We start from the raw sequence: 25,894 nt of genomic DNA on the forward strand, positions 1-25,894 counted from the left end.
CACCGCACAAGATACCTTATGTCAACTGAAACGTGCTCCGGATGCTGACAAAACAAAAATTCTGCCTCTTTATGGACTCACACAGAGGCAGAGAAAGAGGAAAAGTGATATGAGGAATTATTCAAGGTTGAAAACTCTGAAAGCTGTCTTCCTCATAACACTGTGTTATGGAGTTATACGATAAATGTCTATGATAAACAGCTTTACACAGAAGTAATAGAGAATTTGTTCACCATAAACCAAAATTATTTACTTATTTTAAACCTATATGAACACTTTCACAATAATTCATCAGGGGTCTGTCCGAGTATGACAGCTTACTCATAGAAAAATAAAAATATTTCCAGACTGAAGTCATATAATTATGAGTAATAAGTTATACATTTACCTGAATAAAGTCAAAATGTTAGTCAGTTATAAACCTTTGTGTTATTTTGAAGAGACAAATCATAAGAGCAGCCTTATGAAACTAGAAAAGCACTCAGAGAGCGCAGACCTCCACCAAGCATATTGTGATTGTCACCAACACTTTAGTCTTACTTTAATGTTATACTCCCTTTCAGCAGACTGTCTGCTACAATTTGGTGTTAGTTGCAGGTTTGTACGATAATTTGTTTCCTGACAGTGTTAAAATTATGATGACCCAGTCAGAAATCATGGTGACCTAGTCTTGTATTGTTTTGCAAAGTAATTCCACCATTTATGGTGGAGTTATATACACATATGGTGAAAACAGCCCTAACTCACAATGATAAAGAATCCTTAAAAAAAATCCTGGATCCAGACAGTGATCCAGATCACCTCCAAAATTAAACCACTCCTTCCTGATCCCATTTTGAACATTTCCTGAAAATTTCATCAAGATCTGTTTGTTACTTTTTGAGTTATGTTGTTCACAGACAGACAAACTCTCCCAAAAAACATTACCTCTATGGCGGAGGTAATTAAACTTGTGTTCAGGTGTCGTAAATATCTTAAAGTTCAATCTTTAATTCCATCAGCATCACAGCGTCAGGATTCTGAATAGTGCAAACAAGGCAGCACATTTCTGCTGTTTCTGTATGTCCCAAGCTCTTGAGTTTAACTTTCTAGAGGATCCATGTTCTACATTTTAATGCAGGCAGCTGGATTCTCTTTTACATCACCCTGTATGCTGTGTTTCTCCTCCCAGATAACTACAGCCAGTAATTCTGAGCTTATGACTTTATTTCCACACTTTTAATTTAAATCTCGCAAATTATAAATTGGTTCTTTTTAAATTTTTGAGAAGAAATGAAAATAAAGTTCCATTACAATTATGTAAATAAACTACTTTAAACCAGGCCACTGTCCATTCGACATATTTAACTAGATTGAGATCGATTGTGATTGGTGGACCTTGACACATTTAACTGACCTAGTATCAACAAACAGTATCTGGAGCTCAAGGCATACAGTTTGTTATGAACTGTTGTCTTTCACAATAAGTTTATACCTTTGGTTTCTCCTGTTGGATAAATATATATATTAGTAAAAAATGAAAATGTATAATCTGTGTGTTTAATCTCAGATCTTAAACTGGTGCCAGTTTCAAAACATACAGCTAAATATCTAACCCAGAACTGGCTGAATTGTTGTGACCTTTGGTACGGATGTTTGTGATTACCTAGAGAAACGACTTCTGATGACCTTGAGAATAGTGATGCCTCTGGGATAAACAGTGATAGCTTTATTTTGCACCAGAATCAGGTCAGATTCAGAATTTCACACATAGACCAGTTCTGTCTGAAATGTGTATCTTCCCTTTGGCTTCAGATGTATATTCTTTTTATGTTAATTAGCAAACATTAGCATATTACCCCACTGTAGTAAACACGACAAGTGTGTTCAACCTACATGTGTATGTGCTACGCATTAGTGCTTTCATGCTGAGCATGTTAGCATGCTGTCATTAGCAATTAGCTCAAAGCACCACCGTGCTTCAGAAAGCCACGAGGAAGGCTGCAGAGTCTTGTTTGACATTTCTGACATTGACATGTATGTAACAGTTTTTCCTTTATGTGGCAGTATGAGGAGGCGGAGGGGAGTGGGGGAGGTGAGGTCATGCTAATGTAAGATGTAGGTTTGATCATTATTGGAGGAAGATGCTCAGAAGATGTCGATGAATGAGGTAAGATTATTTATTGAAGCCTAATCTTGGACAGCTGTCATTTCCTACAGGGATGCAGATCTGATCAGTTCTGAAGATTCTCCTGATGTGCTGCTGCTACTGGAGCAACACATCTTTCTGTGTTTAAAAACACAAACTGAGAGTTTTCAAAGAGTAAAGTTTCCATCAGAGAGAATCCAACCCCAAAACAAAAGCACCATTCACCAACACATCATGTTTGCCTGTTCGACGTGTGACTGTAGTCATCCGCACCCCTTTGACCTTGGTTTCTCTGAAAACAGATTTTAACTCCTTACCAAGAAGACAGCGGTCTGAGCAGCTGCGTTTGTGTAAGAACAAAACACCAAAGATATCAGCTCAGGCCGTCCTTGCAACTGATGAGGATTTCCAGAAAACACTAAACCACAGTGACCCTGAATCCTCCGTTTGCTGGGTCACATCTCGGCTGTTATGGCTGCTTGTGTTCCAGCTGTCCTGACTGGTGCCTTATGAGTGAGGAGTACCACTGCGTTTCCAGGGACAGCAGTGAATATTTGAATATTTCAGTTCAAGGCTCAAAGATATCTTCCTTATCAGAGTTTGAAAAAAATCTACAACAGCCGCTCTAATGTGTGTTTCACCAGCCTGGCCTGACCTTGCACTGCTGAAGCAGGGTTACACTGGGTCTGTGTACTCAATAATCTTCATATAGATGAAGCGGCATGAGTCAACTTTGATTTGATTCCCTGGGTTCTTTAAATGTTCAGAGTGGACTTGGAAGTTCTCTGGAAAATGATGTGCATCCCTGTAGAATGAACAGTGAAAGATAAAGTAAGTTTGACAAAAATAAACCTCTGCAGGAGACGCGCTGTGATGTATTGCCTATCTCCAGCAACTTTCAAATTTGATTTTGTTGCTGTCGAATCTGAAAGGGAAAAATGGCAGGCTGGAAAGAAGGGGAGCTTGTGCAGAGTAACACGTAGACTAAAATGATTTTCCCCTGTGCCGAGGCAGAATGATTGCTCCTATCTGCTATTGCCATGCCAGCTCTTGATTAAGTTGTTTTGTACCCACATGCATCACCTCCGTCTTGTCTTAGCTGCTGTAGCGCTGAGCTGTATTAGCGACCGTACCTCTGTCTCTCATCAGTGTTTCCTCATACGCTCGGGCTGACAGCCACTCTCAGCCACGCTCAGCTTACTCCCCACTACAGTTTTATTAAGTACACCAGTTTGATCTGGGTCTGCTAATTCTCTGTTTTCTTACATTTCTAAAAATAAAGTAAGTGGAAAAAGGCTGTTTGTGGTCCCTGGATTTGTTCCTGTTATCTGTCCCTGAGGTCGGAGCTGAATGAGGAAAGAGTGCGTCTGTGAGCTCTGCTCGGCTGCAAACTGATAGGAAGCTGAAGGCTCTCTCGCTGAGATTTTACGCGGCTAATGAAGGTTTTTGTGGCAGACTCAATAAGAAGCTGTCTTAACTTTGTTTAGTAGAGATTTAAATAGGTCTGGCAGTGTGCCTGCTGGTTTGACGCTGAAGTGTTGCCTTTTGGAGTGCTTATAAAGCAAGATCTCTGTGTTGTGGCTTTGATTTTATTTTGCTTTTGTGTGTTTTTATTTTTTTACCTCCCTCTCAAGCTTTTATGTTTGTCTGGATGCTGTGTCCTGGCTGGAATCCCTTGATGGAGGAGATTTGTAATCTGCGGGGCTGCCCAGTTTCAATAAAGGTTAAATAACATTTGGACAGAAGCTTGCCCTTAGATTAACTCTTGACAACCAGCCTGTTCTCATCCTGTAGGATTCATTCTAGGGTTGGGCCATATAGCATATTATCCATATCTTGATATTTTTAGGCCATGTCACAATATATGATATATATCTCTATATTTTGACTTAGCCTTGGGATGTTGCTTTGATGCTTACAATCGAACCAGAATGGCAACACTTGATATGTGTTTTGGTATTCATTATGATTATCAATATCAATTATGTAACTATTTTGATGCATGAACTCATTTGACCTAAATTTGTTAGCAAAAAAAAAAATTAAGTAAGAAAAAGTCTCATTTTTCATGGTTGAAACTACAAACGTGCAGTGATTTTAACTTGGAATGCACATATAAATAGTAAATTTCAAACGCTAATGTACAAATTTAGCTAACAATGCCATTAACTATTTGCATTAAAACAGGAAATTCCCCGGCATTTTTGTACAACTATTTATAAAACCATCAGGTGTCAACAAGATTATACAGAGTAATTTTCATGAATCGCCTCATTGCTCAGACACACAAAACACAAAAACTACACTACACACTTATCTCTCTACTACACACTATGTACACACTATGTAATCCAAACACAAGTCACAAATAGATTAAAACTCACTTTTTTTGCACATGTTGTATCCCCAAGAATTTCCCCTCTCTCCTAGCAACTGTATGATTTTTCTAATTGGCTGAGGTGACGCACTTTCGACCAATAGGAAAGGAGTGTCATGTTTCTCTGTTGTTTTTTTTTATCTTGCCGGCACTCTCGGCACACTGCTCAGAAGCATCCGCTAGTACAGTTTCATCCTGCACCAAACGCCTGATAGCACTCAGGAAACAGGTTTTCCACATTCTTTAACAGAAAGTGTTTTCATACTGGTTATTTGACAAACTGAATCCAAACATCTCATAAATTATCGAGCCATCATTTAACTTTGACTAACTTTTCTCTCGGGGGCTGAATCTTTCTTGTGTTGTCGCCGAGTGAGGGGGAGGGAGAGGAGGAGGGGTGTTTGTCATGTCACAGAGCTCGGGAGTTGGAGCATAGACTGTATAAAACATGGACGTAGCCTTGCCAACTTCACTCGTCTGTTTCTGAAATGGAAAATGAAGCACATCGGCTATAGCAGCCATATTGGTAGTGGCAAGGGCTTCGCGTACAGCTATAGGGCAACTGTTGGTCACGTGACCCTGAGCTGTGCCTCTGATTGGGCAAGCTCGCGATCTTCATATCCTCTGAGTTAGAAAAAATACACCCCCCGTACCGTGGGTGCCGGCTGCTTTGAAAACAGCTTTTTTTGGCTTGGTGTGTATGTGACTTCCGCTACTTCTGGAGCCAGCCTCAAGTGAACACTTGAGGAACCGCAGATTTTAGCACTTCACCATTGAAATACATACACAGAGAAGGGGAGAGGAGAAATAGGAGCGAACTCACGGACCAGGTGGAGAAATTTACTGCTAAGTTATATGTTATATTGTGCAAAATGACCTTTATCGAGACAAACGATAGAGCTATTTTTATATTACATAGAAGAAATATATCGATATATCCCCCAGCCCTGGTTCATCCTAAAATGTTAATATACACTTCCTGGTTTCCTCTCTTACACCATGAGCCTGTATTATGCAGAAAAAAAAAGAAAGAAAAAAGATGGCCACAAGTGCAAATGACAAGAGTGGACAAGAAAGAAAGACAGAGTGAGGGGGAGTAAGAAGAGGGAGAGGGTAGTTATATCCTCTGGTCATTAGCAGCATTTCAAAGTCACCCCGTCTTTCAGCGTATGCTGTTTGACAGCCCCTGCCAACAGAATTAGGGTTGAGGGATGATGGTGCCGTGATTAGATGTGTAACTCAGGGGAAAGACGGGACCTGATCCATGCTTACAGTACACTCACACATCCATACATGCAGAAGAAAGCAGAGTAATGAAGAAAAGACACAGCAGGGTGAGAGATAAACCTGGTCAGTCATTGATTAGATAGCCCTCAAACTCTCTATTCCAGTGTCCTGGCCCGATGCTGGTCGGCTGATAAACACCACAAGCTCCCCCGACTCTCTCTACGAGTGAATTGAATTCCCAAATTACCAGGCTTAAGATAACATACCTGGCTAAATTGCCGCTCTTTATAAGTCTCAAATCTCCTTGTAGATATTCATCAAAGGCCGTTTCACTCCTGATGCGGCGAACACAGGAGACGGGGAACAGAGGAACAACACACAATGCGGTTCGTATTAAGGCCTCTGATCTTCTATCTCGAGTCCCTCGTTTTCCGCTACATTCCTTTAGCCAGGGGTGATGTGGGGGAGAGGAGGGGGGCTGGCATCGTCTCTACCAGACAAAATATGTGTTGAGGCTTTTGTTAGCTTGAGATTTCCAGAGGAAAGTCAAGGGCACCAGATACTTTATCTGCCTTACACTACAGCACAACATAATCTAACCTTGCTTACAGCTTCAATGCAACACTTGTACGTCCTTTAAACTTGAAGAGGTTACTTCAAACCTCTCGTTGTGTACTCAGAGTTCATCTTACAGCTCCTTCTCTCATTCCTGCCTGACACTGACTCTGGAGCACAGTCTGAAGTTTCCATCTGCTCAGTGCCAAATGAGTGTTGGTGATAGTAGTGTTTGTTGGATAAACTGAGAAGGGTCCATCTGTTGGCTGCAAACAAACTCAAAGACACGCCCACTCCAACATTAACCCTGAACATGAGCAACATGCCCACTCACAGACATACAAACTAAAGAAGGCCTTGATTACAACACTAAAGGCTACATCACTGTGGGAGTGCTGCCACAGGTATCACTGAAACAAGGGAATACTGATCTCTCTTCACAGAATCCACAGAAGAAACAGACTCTGGGGGTCTAGATTTTCAGAGTGGGAAGTTTCCGGGTTTGTCTCAGTAGTATTTGCAAATCTTCCATCAGTGGGCTTTGATACAAGCTAAAAAACAGATAATCAGAGGTGACAATTTATTTAAATGTAAACAGACGTCTGCTAGCAAGCGCAGCCTACAACCCAGTCTGCATCAACAACGCCATCTGAGTGAACTATCAACTTAAAACTAAGCAGTGAAGCATAATTACATCAGGAATACACCAGATCTGTCTCTGCTTCGTTGCATCCAAACAGCTGGAGTCACGAGACCGAGGAGCTCCTGGGGCTTCCCACGCCTCTCCCCATTCATGTTGGGCTGTAAAACCTTAGATCTCCTGACTCCTGGCCTTGCACTGAAAAAAAATATGATCTAGTATCGACTTAATTTTTTTATTTTGAAAGTCACCGGATGTTTTAATGTGGTTTCCGTACACAACTTCCTGTCCTCTACATTCTCTGTGAAAATTGATGCGTCAATGCTTTTGTATCTGATCCAGAGGACAGAGTGGAGGTGAAGAGAGTTTACACATCAGCTTGAAAAGTATCCTAACAGATCCTTTGCTGTGGCAGAATGGAGACGCTTCAGGTGTATTTTGACCAATGGTGTTTTAATTTCCTGCTTTTTGCACTACAATACTTTTTTTTGGCAAACTTCGACACTCTTTAGTTGCCAGTAGGGATGAATACCTTTCACATTTGAAACAATTGGGTACCGATGCCCGGTACCTGGAAATTGGTACTGGTACTCAACAGTACCAATTTTCCGTACTTTTCTTGTGTTTATGTGGTAAAAAGTATCAATTTATTTAATATTAGAAAGTATAAAGTTTTTTTTCAATTTAACATATTTATTCTTTAATATATAACCCTGCAATGATGTGTTCATGTCCAGCATGGAAAATCGCCTACTCTTCCACTCCCTCACAGTCACAAGGATGCATTTAGGTACTTAAACGTGGTACCTTTTGATTTTACGTGAATGGATACTCGGTACTTTTGACAGAATTTGGTCGGTACCTACAAAAGTACCTAATTTGGTACCAATCTCTAGTTGCCAGTCAATCACAAAAATATGAGTTTCTTTATTGGGTTTGTTGGGACAAAGCAGGGATGTGAACGTTACATCAACTTAACAATTTAACTTCACAAACACCAGTAGGCAACTGGCTGACTACTGGCTTCTAACCGATAATGTTTTAATTCATTTAGGCCACAATGGCCAGCCTTTTGTAACATTTGAGCCCTAGTAAATTCACCCACAAACAGCTAAGGCCGAAGCTTTGATTTATAATTGCTGCTATAATGCTATTTACTCTACTACCCATATGTAAACAAGCACAAATAGGTTAGCTTGAGCTTGGTTTGGCAGTACATTGATCTGGGACTGCTGTTTTTTTTGAGGCTGTGACTGGTACTGACCAAATTGTGGTGCTAGCTCTGCTAACGTTAGCCACACATGGCAAACTACTCTGCCATTGTCTATCTACTTGTGAGTAAGTAAACAAAATCTGTTTTTACAGAACTTTGTTGTGCTAAAGTAAGCCAGAGTGAAGCCTTGGTGTTGCATGGCATTTACAGTAAAACTGAGACTCTCAAATGACTGCCTTGAATTTTAATCTGAGTTGATAAAAGCTTCTGTTACTTAGACTGTTAGAGCTGCACATGTAAAGGTGGTCTTAGCTGAAAAGGTGCAGCGCTCACTGCTGGCTACACCAGAGTGCGAAGAGTTGGTTAAACTTCTCTGGAGCATTTATCACGATCAGACAGTGGCCTCTGGGTTAACTGAACACGTCAAGATTTTACAGATTTTCACCTGACTGTATCCTTCAACTTGACAATGATATCGTTTACAGATAAAAAAAAAACAGGCAACGACCTGGACTTGCACACATTGCATCAGCTGATGCAGTGTGTTCAAAGATGACTCAGTGTGTTTTTTTGGATCTTTGAGTGTTGGCATCCCCTCTGCATCACTGCAGTGGTCTTAGTGAAAAGAACGAGCATGTTGCTTTGTTTCCCAACACGGCCCAATGCCTTGTAGACATGATGTGATACAATCCACAGAATATAAACCCCTGCTGGTGCTAACCTGTCAGATTTCAACAAGTTTAAGAATAAAAAAAGAGTCTTTGTGCCGAGGAAAAACTCACAGACAACCTCTTTCATCCTTTTCTCTTTCAAACCGACAGATCGCTGCAGATGGCAAGCGACCTGGGAGCCCTCTTCTGCTCAAGGTTTCTCTGTGTTAAAAGGACGTTTCCTCGCCACTGTTGCCAAGTGCTTGCTCCTGGATTTAGCTGGCTTTCTGTAAATAATAATGCAAAGAGTAAAGTCTTGACCTGCTTGATGCAGTGAGTGTCCTGAAGTAACTTTTGTTGTGATTTGCTGCTGTTCAAACAAAAGGATAATGAGCGATGTAAGCCCTGTGTTTAAGACGTACATGGGACAGCGTTATGAAGGCTGGACGAGTGTATTCAGGATTTTGAGTAGGAGTAATAAATCCAGGGGTTTAAAGGCTTATCAGATGTCAAAACATGGCCGCAATCTCTCTGTACGAGCACATTTGTGGAAAAGCATCAGATGTAGAGTCCTGGCTTTTGTTTCTGCAAGGGTGGCTCCAAAAGTTTGCAGAACAAAACTGGATGTAAAAACTGATCCCAACAGTTTAGATGCTCTGCAGGTCGAACTGAGCTCTACTTTATCCAGTGTTTTTGCAAGCAGGTTTTAGATTACTACCTTCTTCATTACACAAACAAAAAGGCCTTGACATGCAAGTACCTCTTGAGAAAAGTAGAGCAATAAAAGTTGTTGTGACTCTGGTAAACATTACAGTGAGGCACATTTTTAGTTTAACAGCTCTTGGCAGCAAAGCCAAAAAGTTAAATTCAGTCACTGCTCCTGAGAAAAAGAAAACGAACCACAGCACGAAGACAAACCTAGATACACAAATAAAACTAAGTTCTCCACTGTTTCCAGCTCAGTCATGTTCTCGTACAGGAGCGAAATCCTGTGAAACAGAATCAGACCCTGCAGCTCTCCACTGGAACCCAAACATGAAATATATTTTTAGGTGTGCTGGAAGCAACTCAAATAAAGAAAGGTGCCTTTATATACGAGAGCTGCAGATTGCAAAACCAGGCGTTCACACAGAGAGGAATCCATCGCTGAGGAGGCAGACTCAACAGAATTTCCAGTGACAGTTTTGTAGCAGACCATAACGCTCTGCTCACACTAAACCTGATGTGTTTAGAGTCTGAAACTCGCTTCTCCCAGACCAGAAAAGGAATCCTGCTCTGACTCTCTGCGCTGACATCTGCACGCCAGCAGCTGAAAAATCAACAAGTTGAGATGCATACTCAGGTTGGGGGGAAAGACAGGAGGTGGGCTTTCAAGACGGCATTATGGGAAATGTAGTGAGACACTAACCGAAGCTGACGACGCCGCGTGAGAGAAAGTGGATACAACAAGAAGGCCAATGACAAGTGCTTATTCACAAAATAACAGAACACGTTGGACATCCCGGCCTGATGATTTACGACAGCGTAGGAGCAGCTGAAGATGGAATTTTCCTCTGAGGCAGGGCGTTCCACTCTTTCACCAAATGGCAAGGGAAACTCCGACACTCACACTTGCACAAACACACACTCAAACACATGCATTCCTGCAGAGATAAACACAAACCCAATAAAAGGAGCCGCACATTTGGATGCGTTTTCCTACACTTGTTCTCTTTTTTTCCCTCCTTCTTCTTCTTCTTTTTGCTCTTTTACAGCAGTTTCCTGTGCACGCTGTCTACCTCTCATGCTACATTCAGAGCATGAACACCCAGAGTCAGCAAGTCTGGACACAGCTGCTGAATATTCAGCCCTGTGCTCCCTCTTCCTCTCAGCATCTCTGTCTTCTTCTCCCACCTTCTCTTTCTCTCCCCCTTTCCCCTGCTGTAATTTTATTCTCCTTTTAGCTCAATTTCTCCCTTCCTCTCCCTGTAGCTCCCCGCCGCCGCTGCTGCTGCCTGTGCTCTCTGCGCTCCACTTTCATTAAGGGGCTCTCCTCTGATAGCCCTTCATATAACACTTAATCATCATAACAATAAGAGCACTCTCTCTCAGACGAATCACCTCGAGGGGCCGGTCCTAAAGATCCTCCGCTAACTGATGTCATTAACTGAAGCTTCTCCTGATTGGCTGGAGCGGTGCAGGAGAGCCCGCCCCAGGTGTTTGACGGAGGGCTCAGTGGGAGCATGCAGGTCGGGCAGGCCAAGGACATTCCTCTTATGGAGAAGAGAAGAGAAAATATACACACACATGCGGGCGCTGGTGTGTTTGCGGGCACAAAGGCTCTTGCTGGGAAGCAGAAGACAAGGCGTGTTTGGTTTTACAGTCAAGAGAGAGATGAATAAGACTATTGAATAAGGGGGAGGGAGGTTTGAATAACAGTGTTTTACATGAATGAATCCTCAGGGAAATGACTGCTCCGTCGCTCCCTCTGCTCTTTATTTTCTGCTGTGTGTGTGTGTGTGAGTGAGTGTGCGTGTGTGTGTGTGCGTAGGGGGTGGGTGGGTGCATTTTGGCTGATTGAGTCTACGAGTCTATCATGCTGTGGAATTGACAGTGTGCCATATTATGTTGTTGTGGGTGTTTGCATAGATGAGCAGTGACGGCGGCGGCGGCTTCACGCGGACATGAACGCACACAAACAAAACTGCCTTACACACACACACTCACACACACACACTCACGCAGGGAAATCACAGCTGTTCTCAGTTGCTATGCGGCAGTCGCACCATCGTCTCAGATAACACACACATACACACACACACAGGAGTGTGAGACAGGGACAGTTACACCAGACTTGGCAGGGTCGGAAGGTCACAGGGGTTTTGTGACAAAGTTGCCTAGCAACAAACGTACGGTGCATATAACGGCTAATGTGAGCCCCTGTGTGCCCCTATATGACCAGATCACGAGGAACTTGTTCAGGCAATGTGTACACCTATCATTTGTGTAAAAACCAAAGAGAATGGTTGGTTTCTGTTGGAATTTGTCACTTTAGGTGCTTAAGGTGTAAAAATGATGATAGGATCAGCTGATTTAAAGGGACAGATTTGAATTTTTTTAACAGGGAAAGTTAAGAATGAGGTAGATTCTCATGCATTTTTAGCTTTACATCTGGAATCAGTTTGCAGGAATAAGCTACACAAGTGATAACAGAAACTCAGCTGCTGTCCTCTCAGCTCTCAAACACAGAGCTGCAGAGGTAACTTTGACGTCTGCAGAAGCTGAGTTGTTCACCATTTTTAGGTAAAACTGCACCTGTTCAGCTCGCCCGAGGCTCCGTTCCGACTCGCTCGAGCCCAGCGTGAAATGCAGCCTTCTCATTCATTTGATTGGAGCTTGTCCATCTGTGCAGCAGAGGTGCCAAAGCAGAGCGCTGCATCAAAACAGAGCACGCCGGTCCAGCAAAAAGAGTTTAACCCAGCTTAACTTTTGGTGCAAGGCATCGCATTTATCAATTAAGTACGTTAAAGCAACATCAGGGTTAGTTCTTTCTACTTTTTGAAGTACAGAACAGCTGCATGGTCACTTCAGTGTGAAACTGATGTTTGAACCAGAACAGATAATGCAAACTCTAACCGGGGTACTGGATATTCTCACTGGGTTTGACTGATGAAAACTGGACTGAGATGCACAAAACACAGGGAGCCTGAAGCTGATCCTAAAGAACACAGATTTTTTAAACTCCTATTGAAAGAAATCTGTTATCTTCCCTCTCTGCGTCTTATGAGCAAAGACGTCTTTTCAAACACTCAGCTAGCTGCTTCTTGTTCATTGCTCTTATACTCTTAAACTTGCCAGGTTTCTGTCACTACCTTACATCACTTTCAGGAGCATCTTGTCCTCAGGCTGCAGCCTCTCTGTGAGTACTTCAGCTTTGTACAGAAAAGATTCAGACCATATGGTTACTTTCTTTTAACCACACTTTAAAAATCATTTGTGTTGCATTTTCAAAGAATTTTAAGTTCACGTAAATAATATCAAGCAAGTTGAACCTAAATAGTTGCTTTTGAATGCATTTCATGATCTTGACCTTTAGAGTTTCAGACGTATGATTCACACCAAAGCGGCTCTGTTTCACCAGTGTGGTCTGGAAACTTGACCAGAGTGGTGTTTTTTTTTGTTTGTTTGTCTGTTTTAGTTTTGTTTAGTTTTCTCTGCTTTGAGTGTTTTTAAAAGTAAAGTAATGAGTTTGCTCTGTCTGCCTTTTTTGATGTGGCTTTCCAATGATGTCAGCAGGGTTGGAAATTAAATTTCTGACCTACTTGCCACTTGGCAAGTAGGTCAGAAAAGTTACTCGCCAACCAGATTTTCAACTTGCCAAATGTTAAACCCAACAAATGCTTTACTATTGTACTCTGACATCATTAATCACATTTTAGGCATTGTAGTAAATCGTAAAATTAGTCATTCTGTTCTAAGTCAAGCCGCGCAGGACAGCTTCGACGCACGTCACAAGCACTCGGCTCTTTGATTCGCTCCATCTCCGTGCAGGATTCACTTAGAATCACGCGAGAGGCACGTCCGTAAATGACAGAGTCTTGGCTCTCCGGGAGCACTTGAACCATATTTACTGAGCAGCGAATGGCAGAGATATTAATGAAAATATATTGCTATGTAGAAATCACGCGGGGGGGTGTGGTCCGACCTCAGAGGTGTGATACTTTTTGGGAGGTTTAAAATCCTTCTCGTCATGTGGCATGTCGGCTAAAAATCCTTGTCGCCAAACAGAAAAAATGCTCGCCAATGGTGAGTGGTGAGTGCTAATTTCCAACGCTGGATGTCAGTGTAATTGACTGCACCTGTATGCTTAGCTCTGTTTTTTTAAAGTGCAAATTACTTTCAACTTTTCAATTGAGCTATCTAGGACTTTCTAAGACTTTCAGGCGCTACCCAAGTAGCTGCCTGTTGCAGCAGCTCTCTCGTCTTTGTCCGTTTCTTGTAATTTTTTTCGTCTCTTTTTCGTCATCTTTGTATTTGGAGTGGATCATCACTTTGTATGGTTCATTGTCGGTCACGGACACCAAACTTTTTGTGGCTTCGGCGATATGTTTTACTACTTTTCTCCTGTGTTTGTCTGGAGATCCTACATGTAACCATGGCTGCATTGTTTACATGCAAAATTAGCTGTTAGCAGACTGTAGCATGTCAATGCTAACTGGTGTAGGGCTTGATGATTTCCCTCGAGCTGAAGAGGAGGAGGTGAGGACGACGTGCTGGTTCTCGGATGTGAGCTGGGAGGTGACGACGTGGACCTGTTCTTCCATCCATCGTTGTACGTGGGATCTAGCCCCGGGGGATGGACGAGCTAGCTGGGATGTCTTCATCTAATTTCTTATGGACATTTTTGCACTTTCTATACTCTTTCTTACTTTTGTTTTCTTAAATGCTGCGGTGACTCCTGAATTTCCCCTCGGGGATAAATAAAGTATTTTCTATTCTATTCTATTTATTTTTTTAAGTGAAATATGCTGTTCAAAAGCTAAGGGTGGGAGCGGGGGGCTGTGTGATTTACCTACAGTGTGCTGAAAGGGACAAAGTAGCACACTTTAAAACACAATTAACAACCTTGTTTCAGACCTTATCATATCAAAATGAAGGCTTTACACTGACAAACATCATGTCTACAATTCAGTTTATATCGTATATCGTGTGTTACCAAACTACAAGAAAGGTGACATTGTTGAATCTTACCAAAAAAAAAAAAAAACTGACACTGCACGAGTTAAGCCAGGTTAGGAAAAGGTGTAGTTATTACTGCAGCTAGAATAATTGGTTCTATATTCTGTTAGCCTCGTGGCATTATCGCCTAAATTTCAAACTTTTCCAAAAAAAAAGAAAAAACACTTTTTTTATATTTGTTAATTTTATTATAATTTAGGATATTTTTTATGTTTTCTATATAATTATCATCAACTTATTTGTTTTATGTGAATTTCTTTGACTTAAGCATTTGTAAGGATGAAGCTCTAAGTAGCTCTGCCTTTTCTGCCATCTGTGCAAAACTTTAAAATTTTTCCATACCATGACAAAAACTTTGTCTACTAATTTAATTCTGAAAAAAAGTGAAAAGAAAACAGAAATGTACATTTACAAGTGTATTGACACTTCTTTTAACTCCTTGCTTGCACAATGTTCAAGATTGTTTAAGGTATGAGTAACATCAGCAGTGTGGATTTAACCCGCTGTATTTAATGCCAAAAAGTTATGATAGAGCTGACACAAATGATTTATTGTGGAAACCTTGATGAGTAGCTTTTGGTTTTTGTTATTGTTTTCTTTTGTTGTTAGTTGGTTTGTTATAGAGACTCTTGGGTGACGCTGGCAATTAAACCGTACTGCAGAGGAAGAAATGCTGTCGAGCTGTGTTATCAAACACGGTAACTTTTGTTGGGTCTACGATATAAAAAAGGACTCAGAATATGGATGCATAAGTTTGAATGGTCTGTTATGTACCCGAAAAACATTTCACAACTGCTGCCTACAAATCAAAGTCTTTTCTTGTAGCCTTAAGATTAAGATTTATCGGCGTGTTTTATTTCTCAGATCTTTAGATTATTTTTCTTTCTTTAAGGGGAACATGTGGCACACATTTCATTCTGGACCTTCCATAAGTTACATCAGTTTGACATTTTCTCTCGCACACAGAAACATGTCTGAAAGGTGAGTCATGTTTCAGATCAAAAGCAAGCTGCGCCTCCTGAAGACTTTGTAATTGTGTTTTCTATAAAACAGCAGAAATAATAAAGTTCACTCGTTTGGCATTACTCAAAACAATGTTCTGTGTGCTCCAAAACCATCAGGAAATCAATACAGGACATTTTTAAAAATTGAGTTAAAGTGGAGCGCTTTTTTTTTTTGTTTTTGTTTTTTACCTTCCTCCATTTCTTTAGCGTGTGATGTCACACATGGGCCGCTCTGCTCTGCTCTGTCTCCTCCGTCTCTTTCCACTGTGAGCAGTGGAACAAAGCGGAGATGGCAGGGAAAACTTATCTTTAAAAAGAAACTGCACAGTGTTGGGGAATGATTTGGAAAACTGTCACAGAGAGCGAATCCTATCTCAGGGAATGCCAGTCAAACACACACACTCAGGAGTACACACACTCACACACACACACACACTCACAGATATACACATGGGGACTTTGGTGTTTACATCATATGGGAAGGTATTTTTTCCTCTCACTCTGCCAGGGAACAGGCCCACGCATGGACACACAGACGCTGACTAAGGCCTTAAGACTCCTAGGGGGTGGGGGTTAGCGTGTGAGTGTGTGTCCCTATGTGTGTGTGTGTGTGTATTTGTGTATATTTACACAAGTTCAGCTACATTTAGTCCAACTGTTGCCTCTTGAGGTGAAGGCTGATATCATCTGGACGGCATCTAGTCCTAAATTGTTTGTCCAGCTTTTGTCTCAGTGTTTATTACAGTGTGTGTGTGTGAAAGCATTCACTTGGCTGTTAAGCTGTGTTTAGTTTCAGGAATGTACAGTTGATTGTTTGTGGTCTGGTCTTAGCAGGGCTAGGCTAATGTTAATCAGTTTATGAGGAAAATCTGCATATTTTCTGCTTGTGTGTGCGCGTGTGTGTGTGTATTAAAACCTTGTGTGTGTGTGTTTGAGCTCAGTGTAACAACACTGTGTCGTGTGATTTGAGAGGAAAAAGCAGGAGAGGACAGAAAAAGACAAAGTGTGTTTGAGCGCCTGCTAAAAACCTCCCAGTTCTCCCATCCAGCGCTGGCTGATGTTCAGAGCTTCAACCACAAACGCAACAGGCGGCCTATTCAACTCACGACACAAATAGAGCACTCATCGCCTCAAACAGCGAGCTAAAAACAGGTATTTTTGTCTGAGAGATGCTGAAGAACCACCGAATCAGCCCTCTCTGTCTCCGTGACGCGGCGTTTCCTTTCTGTTAAAATAAGAACTGGCACGTACAGTATCTGTGGAGACAAGCCGGCATCATCTCTTATCTCTGTTCATTCACTGCCTGCCTGCCTGCCAGAGTTTGGCGAGTCTCGGGATGTGAATCAACAAAGGTCAGACGGGCGCAGATGGAGGGCAAGAAGGTGATAGAGTTACCAGTTATGAGACACTGGGATATTCATTTCAAATGGGAGCACCTCCCCTGAGACTTCAACAGGCTGCATCAGTGCGTCTACGCCTCATGCTGCTAAGAAAAGACGCGGAGCAATAAAGAATCCATATGCGGTAAAGTCTTCCTACTTTAAGTTAGAAGAGGAAAAGACAAGGAAGAGGAGGAGGAGGAGTGATTGCATTATATAAATCAGACAGTTCCTGAGGTCATTTTTGTCTCCACACACCATTACGCATGCCAACAAACACACACACACACACTCACACAAACACATAAACTGTGTATGGCTGCATCCACTTATGACATCACTGTAGCTAGCCAGAAAGACAGGCGAGTCAGAGAGAGCCAAGCTGACGTCATCCCCATTCACTCAATGTCAATTACGTAATCACGGGTCCAACGCCTGCAGGACAGACACGCTGTGAGTGTGGGTTTTTTTTTTTTTCCTTTTTTTTTTTTTTTGGTAATCGCATGCAGGGCAAGAACACATAATTGCAATCTCATGTGTAAGAGGAGACATAAAATGAGGCATGCTGATGACATCATTAGCGGGGAAGCGGCCTGGCGTGAGCGCGGCGGCTGTGACATGAGGGAGAGTGTTTGGGGAAAAGAGGAGGAGACAGAGCCGAGAGAACAGACCTGGCTGGAGGAGTTATGCAACACAAATCCAACTCAACAGACTAGAAAGAGCCTTTTTTTCACCATTTCTGTGTGTGTGTGTGTGTGTGTGTGTGTGTGTGTGTGTGTGTGTGTGTGTGTGTGTGTGTGTGTGTGTGTTCTAAGTGACTTTTCTGTAGTTCTTTCACTTGAGGCAAAGAGTGCATTAAAAACTCGCAAGCACTCAAGCATACTGCTGAAATGCATACTGAAATCTACACATATACACACACACATGCATATACATACACACACACTCTCCCCCTCCACTCATAAACAAAGCTTCCTGGGGACAGGAAATCCTTCCACCCACGTTCCTGTGTTGCTACGCAACCAGAGCAGCGTCACCCTTTGCATGCCTCCACCGCTGAAAACAACACACAAGCACAAACACGCAGACAAAGACAAACACAAACTGCAACTCCTTGAACTCCGCTCCTTTAAAAAAAGCAGCAAAAGAAACAACGGCGAGCGGTGCCAGAGCGGAGCAAGATGATACTCGCCACAGCTGCCCTCTGATTCCTCCGCTATGGATCTAAACCAAACATGACATCAGCCCTTGTAAACATAAAACACTTTTCCCCCCATTTATTAGCTCTATTTTTACACCTGCTGACGTCTTTCTAATGCGCGTTTTCCTGCTCGCTCTGTTCACTTTGTGTCAGTGTGTATCCCTGCGCTCTGTGTGAGGATGAGACCAGCAATAGCTCAGCACGACTAAGTAGAGAGAAGCTAATTGAGCAGAGGTGCCCAGCTCTGTGGACAATGAGTCCGTTTCAAACCAGCAGGAGGCCTATTGAAGACAATTATAACCTGGGGGATACAGAGAAACATTACTCTTCTCAGCCATCTCGGCCACTTAGGCAGCCGGCGTTTCCACTGTGGTTTAACTCCCTGCTTCATACTCTCCACTTGTGTTAACACATGAATCAGAACGCCACAGTCCCCAAACACTTGATCCACGTATCCTGAGTGAAAATTCAGTCGAAAGAACAACAACAGAAAGTGGCACAGCAACATATTTTCCCAAGTCTGTGAAGTTTCTCCTAACTTCACTTTTAAGGTGCTACAATTGCTATGCCTTCCAAAAGTTACGTAAGATAGTGTTGGGCACATTTGGCTCACTTTATTTAAGAGTCACTCTGTAGACATTTTCCATCAGTTTGTGAAAGAAACACTACAGTAATGGCTTCAAAGTTACACCCTGTTCTTGTCATGGTGCCTAATCCTGAAATTTCCTCTGAGCTCAGTGTCAGTGTTTGGATCAAGAAGGTTCATTGTTGACTGTTTAAACATACAGCTCTTTGAGGTTCAGTCTATATATTCAGCACTTCAGCAGGGGGATTGATTTGTTTCCCAACACTGAGACTGGGGTCATAAGAAAGATAAAAAAGACCTAGATATCACCAAGGTAAGGTGTCGCATGACGCTGACACTGGGCTAGCACTGTCGCCACAAGCTAACCTGCTACCATGTTGTTCCAACACCTCTGAATCACATGGTTGGTTAGGTTAACTTTTGAGAAGTGGTGTTGTGGAGACAACCAATCACAAGTCTTTCAGGTAGTTTTTACACATGCAATTCAGATTTTTCTCCATGATAACCAAGCAAGTCTGTAGACTAATCATGACACAACTTTTTTTATTAAATCGCAAGCACAATCGCAATCGCAATATTGTCCACCTAATCGCAAATCGCACCTTTTCCCCAAATCGTGCAACACTAATTTCTATTCATCAACAAGAAAAACCAGAGGGGTGGGCCAAATATTGATACAGCAAGATACCCTGCTAGTAGGATACATAACTACAAGCATTTAATTTAGAACTAAGAAAACACTGAACAGATTCTTTCTTCCTAGTAAGCCCTGTTTCCACCAAGGGGTTCAGTTCAGCTTGTCTTTGGGTCCGTTTACACGACAACAGTTTTAGGGTGAAACGCAAAAGTTTTGTTGCGTTTCAGCCTCGCGTTTACATGGAAACGGCATTTCAGCCGACCTTAAACGCAAACTTTTGAAAACGGCCTCCAGAGAAGGATTTTTCTGAAACGCTTCTCACACCGTTGCCGTGTCAACAGTAAGCCGGCATTTTCAGTGGAAACGCTGATGTCACACTCTGCCTCGCTCACGCGCTCGCATACAACAGGACAACAGTACCTTTGTTACAATCAGCGCAAACTACCGCGTTGTGCTTGTGCTGCTCAATCTGCTGAATCTGCTGACTGTCTTCACACAAAATATGCATCTGTTGCTCTACTTTTTAACTTAGTATTCCCCAATACACCAGATGATCAGCTCAACTCTACTTTGGTGGAGATCTCCCAAAAGCGGCTTCTGGCCAAGACAGTTATAGCACCACCTACAGGCCTGGCATGCATACCACAGCGTTTTCAGTCCATCAGCGTTTCCGTGTAAACACAGATTTTCTTCACTGCGTTTTAGCGTTTTCAGATGAAACGTTGTCGTGTAAACGGGGCCTTGGTATGGCACGCATTTTGTGGCATTTCTACTGACTAATCCTGGAACAGATACCCCAATAACAGAGATGAACTGTCCCACTTTTTGGTACCCTTCTGTTGGGGTGCAAGACTAAACCAATCCAACCCCAGAAGGTGGAGCTACAACACTGCAGACCACTCAATGATCGCGAGAATCGTCACTTGCTAAATCGACAAATCACTGGATGCTATCGTTTCTCTTTGTTTACTGTGTCCCATTTTCCTTCTTCATTGGGTTTATTAGTGTGGCACTGTGTCACGCTGCTATGGCGTCACGCTTTTAACTGATGCCGCTATTGGCATCCAGTTTACACGATACCTACACCAAGGTGGGGGCACAGTCGGCTGTGGAAGGGCAACCAGGATCAGGCTTTACTGGTCCAACCTGTACTACACCGTACTGATCCAAACCAGGTTGCCTGATAAAAACTGTCTCTGTGTCCCAACATTTTCATTAGCGTTAGCCATGTGTCAGGTGTTGCACTGTACTGTGTGGTATCTTGTATCATGTTGCATCATATTATGGCGTATCATATGGTACTCAGTTGTTCTTAGTAAATCGTTTCACGTCTTAATGTTAGTTACCCTAAGATACACATCTAAACAAAAGTCTACAATTTGGAATTGAGCCTCTGTTTTGCCCGAATGACGTGTCATGGTGAGAAGAAGACGCTTCTAGTCAGTCAGAAGGTTTGTCAGAGTTGTGACTGTTAAATTGTTGCAATATAATAGTGTGGAAAGTAAAGATCTTCAAAGATTCTTGACACTATAATAAATGTACAATCACACCAGGAAAACCAGTATTATACTGGTGTAGAGTTCAAAGAGTAAGGTGGGATAATGGCAGAAGTTTGGTGTAGCATTGCTGTGTATCGTGTCATGCTGACTGACTCCAGTCAACATTAAAACCAAGCTGGTCTGAATATCAGTCTACACTGTTGTATACTACTTCAAGGTCTCTGTTTGTGTGAAGCCGTTTCTTTGAAAACTCCCATGGACACATTTCATATTCATATTCAGCCATGCAGATTCTGTTTTTGTCTGAGTTAGTGTGTCTCTAACACATACAAAAAGAAACACATCTGCAATTTTTTTAATGTGTCTTTGTGGTAACATCTACATCCAAGAGTTGGAAACATATTCTTTTAAAACTGAAAGTTATAGAGATCTCTTGAATAAATGTTGTGGAGTTGCTCTGATGTTAGCCTTTTTTTTCTTTTTTGGCTGGGGTTGGTTTGAACAGGGAGGTTCTTTTAATTAGCTTAACTATATTTAGTCCGCCTCAGTCCACTGGGAGTCAAACCAGTGGTGGCAGGACCATGGTGCACTGTGCTGGGAAAGAGGGTCTTCACTTTGATGAGTCTGTCACTGAAGATTCTCTAAAGACTCTACTCAGCTGCAGATCTGGGATTCGACGCTATCGAATTTAAAGCATTGACACAACATGTTGACACTATTTGCTATGCTCATTTCCCACTGAGTCCACCCACTCTTAGACACAATTGCTGACACCACTCCGTAAGACAACTGTCTCCTCTCCGCATCCCCCCTGCTGGCCGACACTCACACTGAACCAACCAAGCCTGAGTACGGTTATCTCTTGATTACACATGTAATCCTATAGAATCATATCAAAATACATTACGCATGGCATTATTTACCATCCTTGGTTTACAACAATTGTGGTGTCAGATTTTAACCAAGGGGCAACATCAACCCAGCCATAAAAACAGACTTTTGTGGCTTAAAAAATATATATATTGACAGCCTGGTTCAAAAAACGGCTTGGGTCCAAAACGGAGGTTTCATTATTTCACTATTTTTAGATTTTAGATTTCACTGTTGGCACACACTGTACAGTTACGGTTTGTGATTTTTTATCTGCCTCAGCAGTTTAGAAGTTTTTGGATCATTGATTGTCCAATCAGAGACACAGTTCAGGTCATGTGACTGACAGTCGCCCTGTAGCTGTTTGAAAAGAAACAGCTGGAGTCACATCAAATATGGCTACGTCCACGGATTGCCTTCATTTCACAGTGGAACAGACGTGTGAGATTGCGGGGACTACGTCACGAACATTGCTGCTTTCCTGTGTCTCACACACGTAAACCCTTGAAAGTTTAAAATCACTGTAGATTGAAACAGTTGTGCTCTTGTGGGGGCAGCTTTATGGCGTAGAAGCCCCCTCCTCCAACTGTGCCAGGGCTAAGGAAGTGCATCCTGTTTGAGGATCTTACGGAGAACTTACCCCACTGGACTTTGGGGGTTAAAACGTGACTTGACACATCAGACACTGCTCCAGGATTAGGCCCTTTTTTTGCACCGTCCATCTTTTAGAACTAAATGTACCCCAGCCGTCCACTATTTCCTCTGACAGTGCATTTTAGATACCCTGCCATATGGCTAACAGGCTTCAGCTGACTGGAGCACAGCGGTGGGTCACAGTCTTGCTTCCAGGCACTGCTAATCCAATCAGAAATATTAAAACAACCATTTTTCTGTATTTACGCTGAATAAATCATGGACACCCATCCAAGAAAGCCGTCTGCTGCTTTTATTCAAAACACAGACCACCGAACTCGTCTACACATGAATTATAGATCCATTATGGACTGTTTTAGTAGCATTAAGGGAATCCAACCAGCAACAGTTGTATGGAGAGCACCAACCCACTGAGCCATCCATACCAATTATCTGCGTCTAGGGTGGAGTCTGGATTCAATATTCAATTTACACAATCTCACATCAGAGCCTCCAACTGAAAAAGTGTCAAAGGAGCCGTAACGGATGAAAACAGAGCGGGGCTCTTTTCTTTCTCGGAGAGTCTCAACTGTCCACAAAGTGAAAAAGAAGCGGGCTAACTGAGCGTGGCTCCACAGGGGTGTCCATTGAGAGACAGCAAGAGGTGGAGGGGCGAGAACTCCATTGAGCGCAGCCATGGGGGGTCAATATGTGAATGAACGTTTGCCATGGAGGTGAATTATGAATGAGCGCTCCCGGTGAGAGCATGTCAGCCCGCGTCTCCTTCACTCCATCTCCTCCAGTTCTCCTCCTCCTCCTCCTCTTCCTGTCCTAAAATCTCCACCGTCCTTTCCTTCCTCTCTGTCTCAGTTTCATCTCTCGCCACCGGATTAATCTCCTCATCTGCCTCTCTCCCCGTCATCTGATCGCTTTTTTCTCTCTCCAACCTTCCTCCTCCTCCTCCTCCTCCTCCTCCTCCTCCTCGATCATTCTCCACCTCCTGACTCCAGACCAGGGGAGGAGGAGGAGGAGGAAGAAAGACAGAGGTAGACACACACGCTGTCTGTCTGAAGAGATGACAGAACATTCTCTCCCTCCACATACATATTTACACAGCCTCAGATGGGTACACACACACACACACACACACACACACACACACACACACACACACACACACACACACACACACACACACAGTAGCAAAGGACAACACAGAGGCAAACAGTCCTGCACGTGCAAAGGCAGACGCATGCATTAAGTGAAAACGCTGTCAGGCACTGACACACACACACACACACACGCACACACACGCACACACACGCACACAATTCTCCCAGCTGTTCTGCTGGCCAGAGCTTGTGTGAGCTGTGTGTGTGTGTGTGTGTGTGTGTGTGTGTGTGTGTGTGTGTGTGTGTATTCGTCTGTGTGTAATCCAATGTGCTGCTGCTCAGCCTGTGCCACGCTCTCTCCTCTGTTGCTGTGCGTCTGATCAGATCTGCCTCCCCTCAACCTGTTAGCCGTCTATGGCATTCACACACACACACACACACACACACACACACACACACACACACACACACACACACACACACACACACACACACACACACACACACAAGGAGCAGCTACTTCAAACTGTGCTGCGTTTGCCAGCTTCAACTAAACACTGTGTGCATGTATGCGTGTGAGTACACACACACACTGCTGCAAAAAACTCTTCTCACACACATTTACACACAACTGTCCACACACACACACAGAGTAAATGAAATTGGTTAAAAATGGACTCTGCCTTCTTTGGTAGGAGTGTAACCCCCCTTCTCTCTTTGGAACAAGTGCCTACCTCAGTGTGTGTGTGTGTGTGTGTGTGTGTGTGTGTGTGTGTGTGTGTGTGTGTGTGTGTGTGAGTGTGAGTGTGAGTGTGTGTGTGTGTGTGTGTGTGTGTGTGTGGGAATGGGATCAGCCTGTTCTTTAAAAAGTATCCACTCCTTTTGATCCCTTCACTCCAGTTTATAACGGTCAGCTCAGCTCGCTTACACACTTTGGCCCCCTTTTTAGGTTGTGGAAAAACCACACTGAAAACTCATACACACACTCACAAACACACACTCACACACACACTAATGTAAATATAGACTACACACGCACTTGGACACACATGGACACAGATGCCCCCCTTCTCTCTTACTCACACACACACCTCCACTCGTCCCTTTAAGTGCAGAGCCATGCAGCACATGTCAACACCCCGCACACACACATCCACGTACACACACACATCTGCCAGACCTGCACACAACCATGGAAGCCCCATAAAGTCACCTTAGGATCCTTCTGTTTTCCAGACGAGCCCCTTCTTCACAGTCTTCCTCTCCTCTGTCACACTTCTCTCCTCCACTCCTCCTTTCCTTCCTTCCTTTCCTTCCTTCCAATGTGCTGTCCGTCCGTCCGTCCTTCCTTCCTCTCTCACTCCTCTCTCTGCTCCTTCTCTCCCTCTCTTCGTCTTGGTGCTCGGTCAGTTCCCAGCGTTTCTCCCGAGCCCCTCCATATCCGCCCCGCCAGTCGTTTCTACCACCGAGCGAGCGTACCTACACACACACACACGCACACACACATACGAGCCGCTGCGTTCCTATAGTCTCACTCTCCCTCGGTTTATCCCTCTCTGCGCGCTCTCGCTCTCTCCCCTCTGTCGGAGAAGAGCTCAGTTGAGTGTGTGTACGTGTGTGTTTGTGTACGAGTGTGTGCGTGGATGTGTGTGTGTTTGTGTGCTCTGCCTTGCCCCGCCAGCAGCAGAGGACTTCCCCCGGTGCCCGACCCGGGTCCTAGCGCGAGCTCGGTTCACTGAAAGAATGCTATTGTGTACGGAAGGCGGAGTCAAAGATCGTCTATGGTTTTGACAGGACGGCTCACTCTTATTTTTGGCGACGCGTTCCATTTTTGAGCGTGTATAACAAGTGAAAAGGGGGAAAATGTGAAAAAAGAAAAAACCAGAAGACAAAGAATGAAAGACAAAAATCCCAATTCTTGTGTTTTATCCATGCAGCAACTCTGGTAAAAAAAAAAAAAAACTGAAGCATATTTGGATGTGCAAAACACTGCAGTTCTCCAAGAAGCCACTTGAGGCTGGCTTCAGAAACACTGCAAAACACATACACCACAAGCCAAAATAATACTTTTTTAACAGCAAAATTAGACATGTTGACATGTCTGTAGTCTCTCTGCAGAGAGACTACAGACTTACCGCCTAACCTCATGCTAATCCATACGAAGCTAGGTTGAGTTCAGGGCTATTGCAGTGGGGCTGTGAGGCCCTGCTCATCGACATACATGCACAATTACGCATGAATAACAGTCACATGGACATAGCTTTTAGACCTACTGCATGCATTACCCCGCTGTGATACATTTTTATTAAGTAGACTAATGCAGCGACCTTGAAAGAGACAGACAAAACCATACATAGCTAGTGTAATAATTGAAAATTAAGATAAAAAAACAACACAATTGTTAAAAAAAAAAAAAAAAAAAAAAAAAAAAAAACAGCAGGATTGCAGGCATGAGGGCCCCTAGT

At 43.0% G+C, this 25,894-nt stretch overlaps 1 protein-coding gene across 1 annotated transcript in view; it reads right to left on the reverse strand.

Moving 5' to 3' along the window:
- Window positions 1-25,096, reverse strand: part of ches1 (checkpoint suppressor 1) — an 83,913-nt gene extending 58,817 nt beyond the window's left edge. The window contains exon 1 of the mRNA XM_074685058.1: window positions 24,643-25,096. The gene's annotated coding sequence lies outside the window, so the exon portion shown is untranslated. The remainder of the gene's footprint in view (window positions 1-24,642) is intronic.
- Between the last annotated feature and the right edge of the window lie 798 nt (window positions 25,097-25,894).

The sequence above is a fragment of the Halichoeres trimaculatus genome, unplaced genomic scaffold (genome assembly GCF_033239565.1).
Source record: "Halichoeres trimaculatus isolate MK-OKI-2021-1 unplaced genomic scaffold, fHalTri1.1 fHalTri1_scaffold_13, whole genome shotgun sequence".
NCBI classification, from domain to species: Eukaryota; Metazoa; Chordata; class Actinopteri; order Labriformes; family Labridae; genus Halichoeres; species Halichoeres trimaculatus.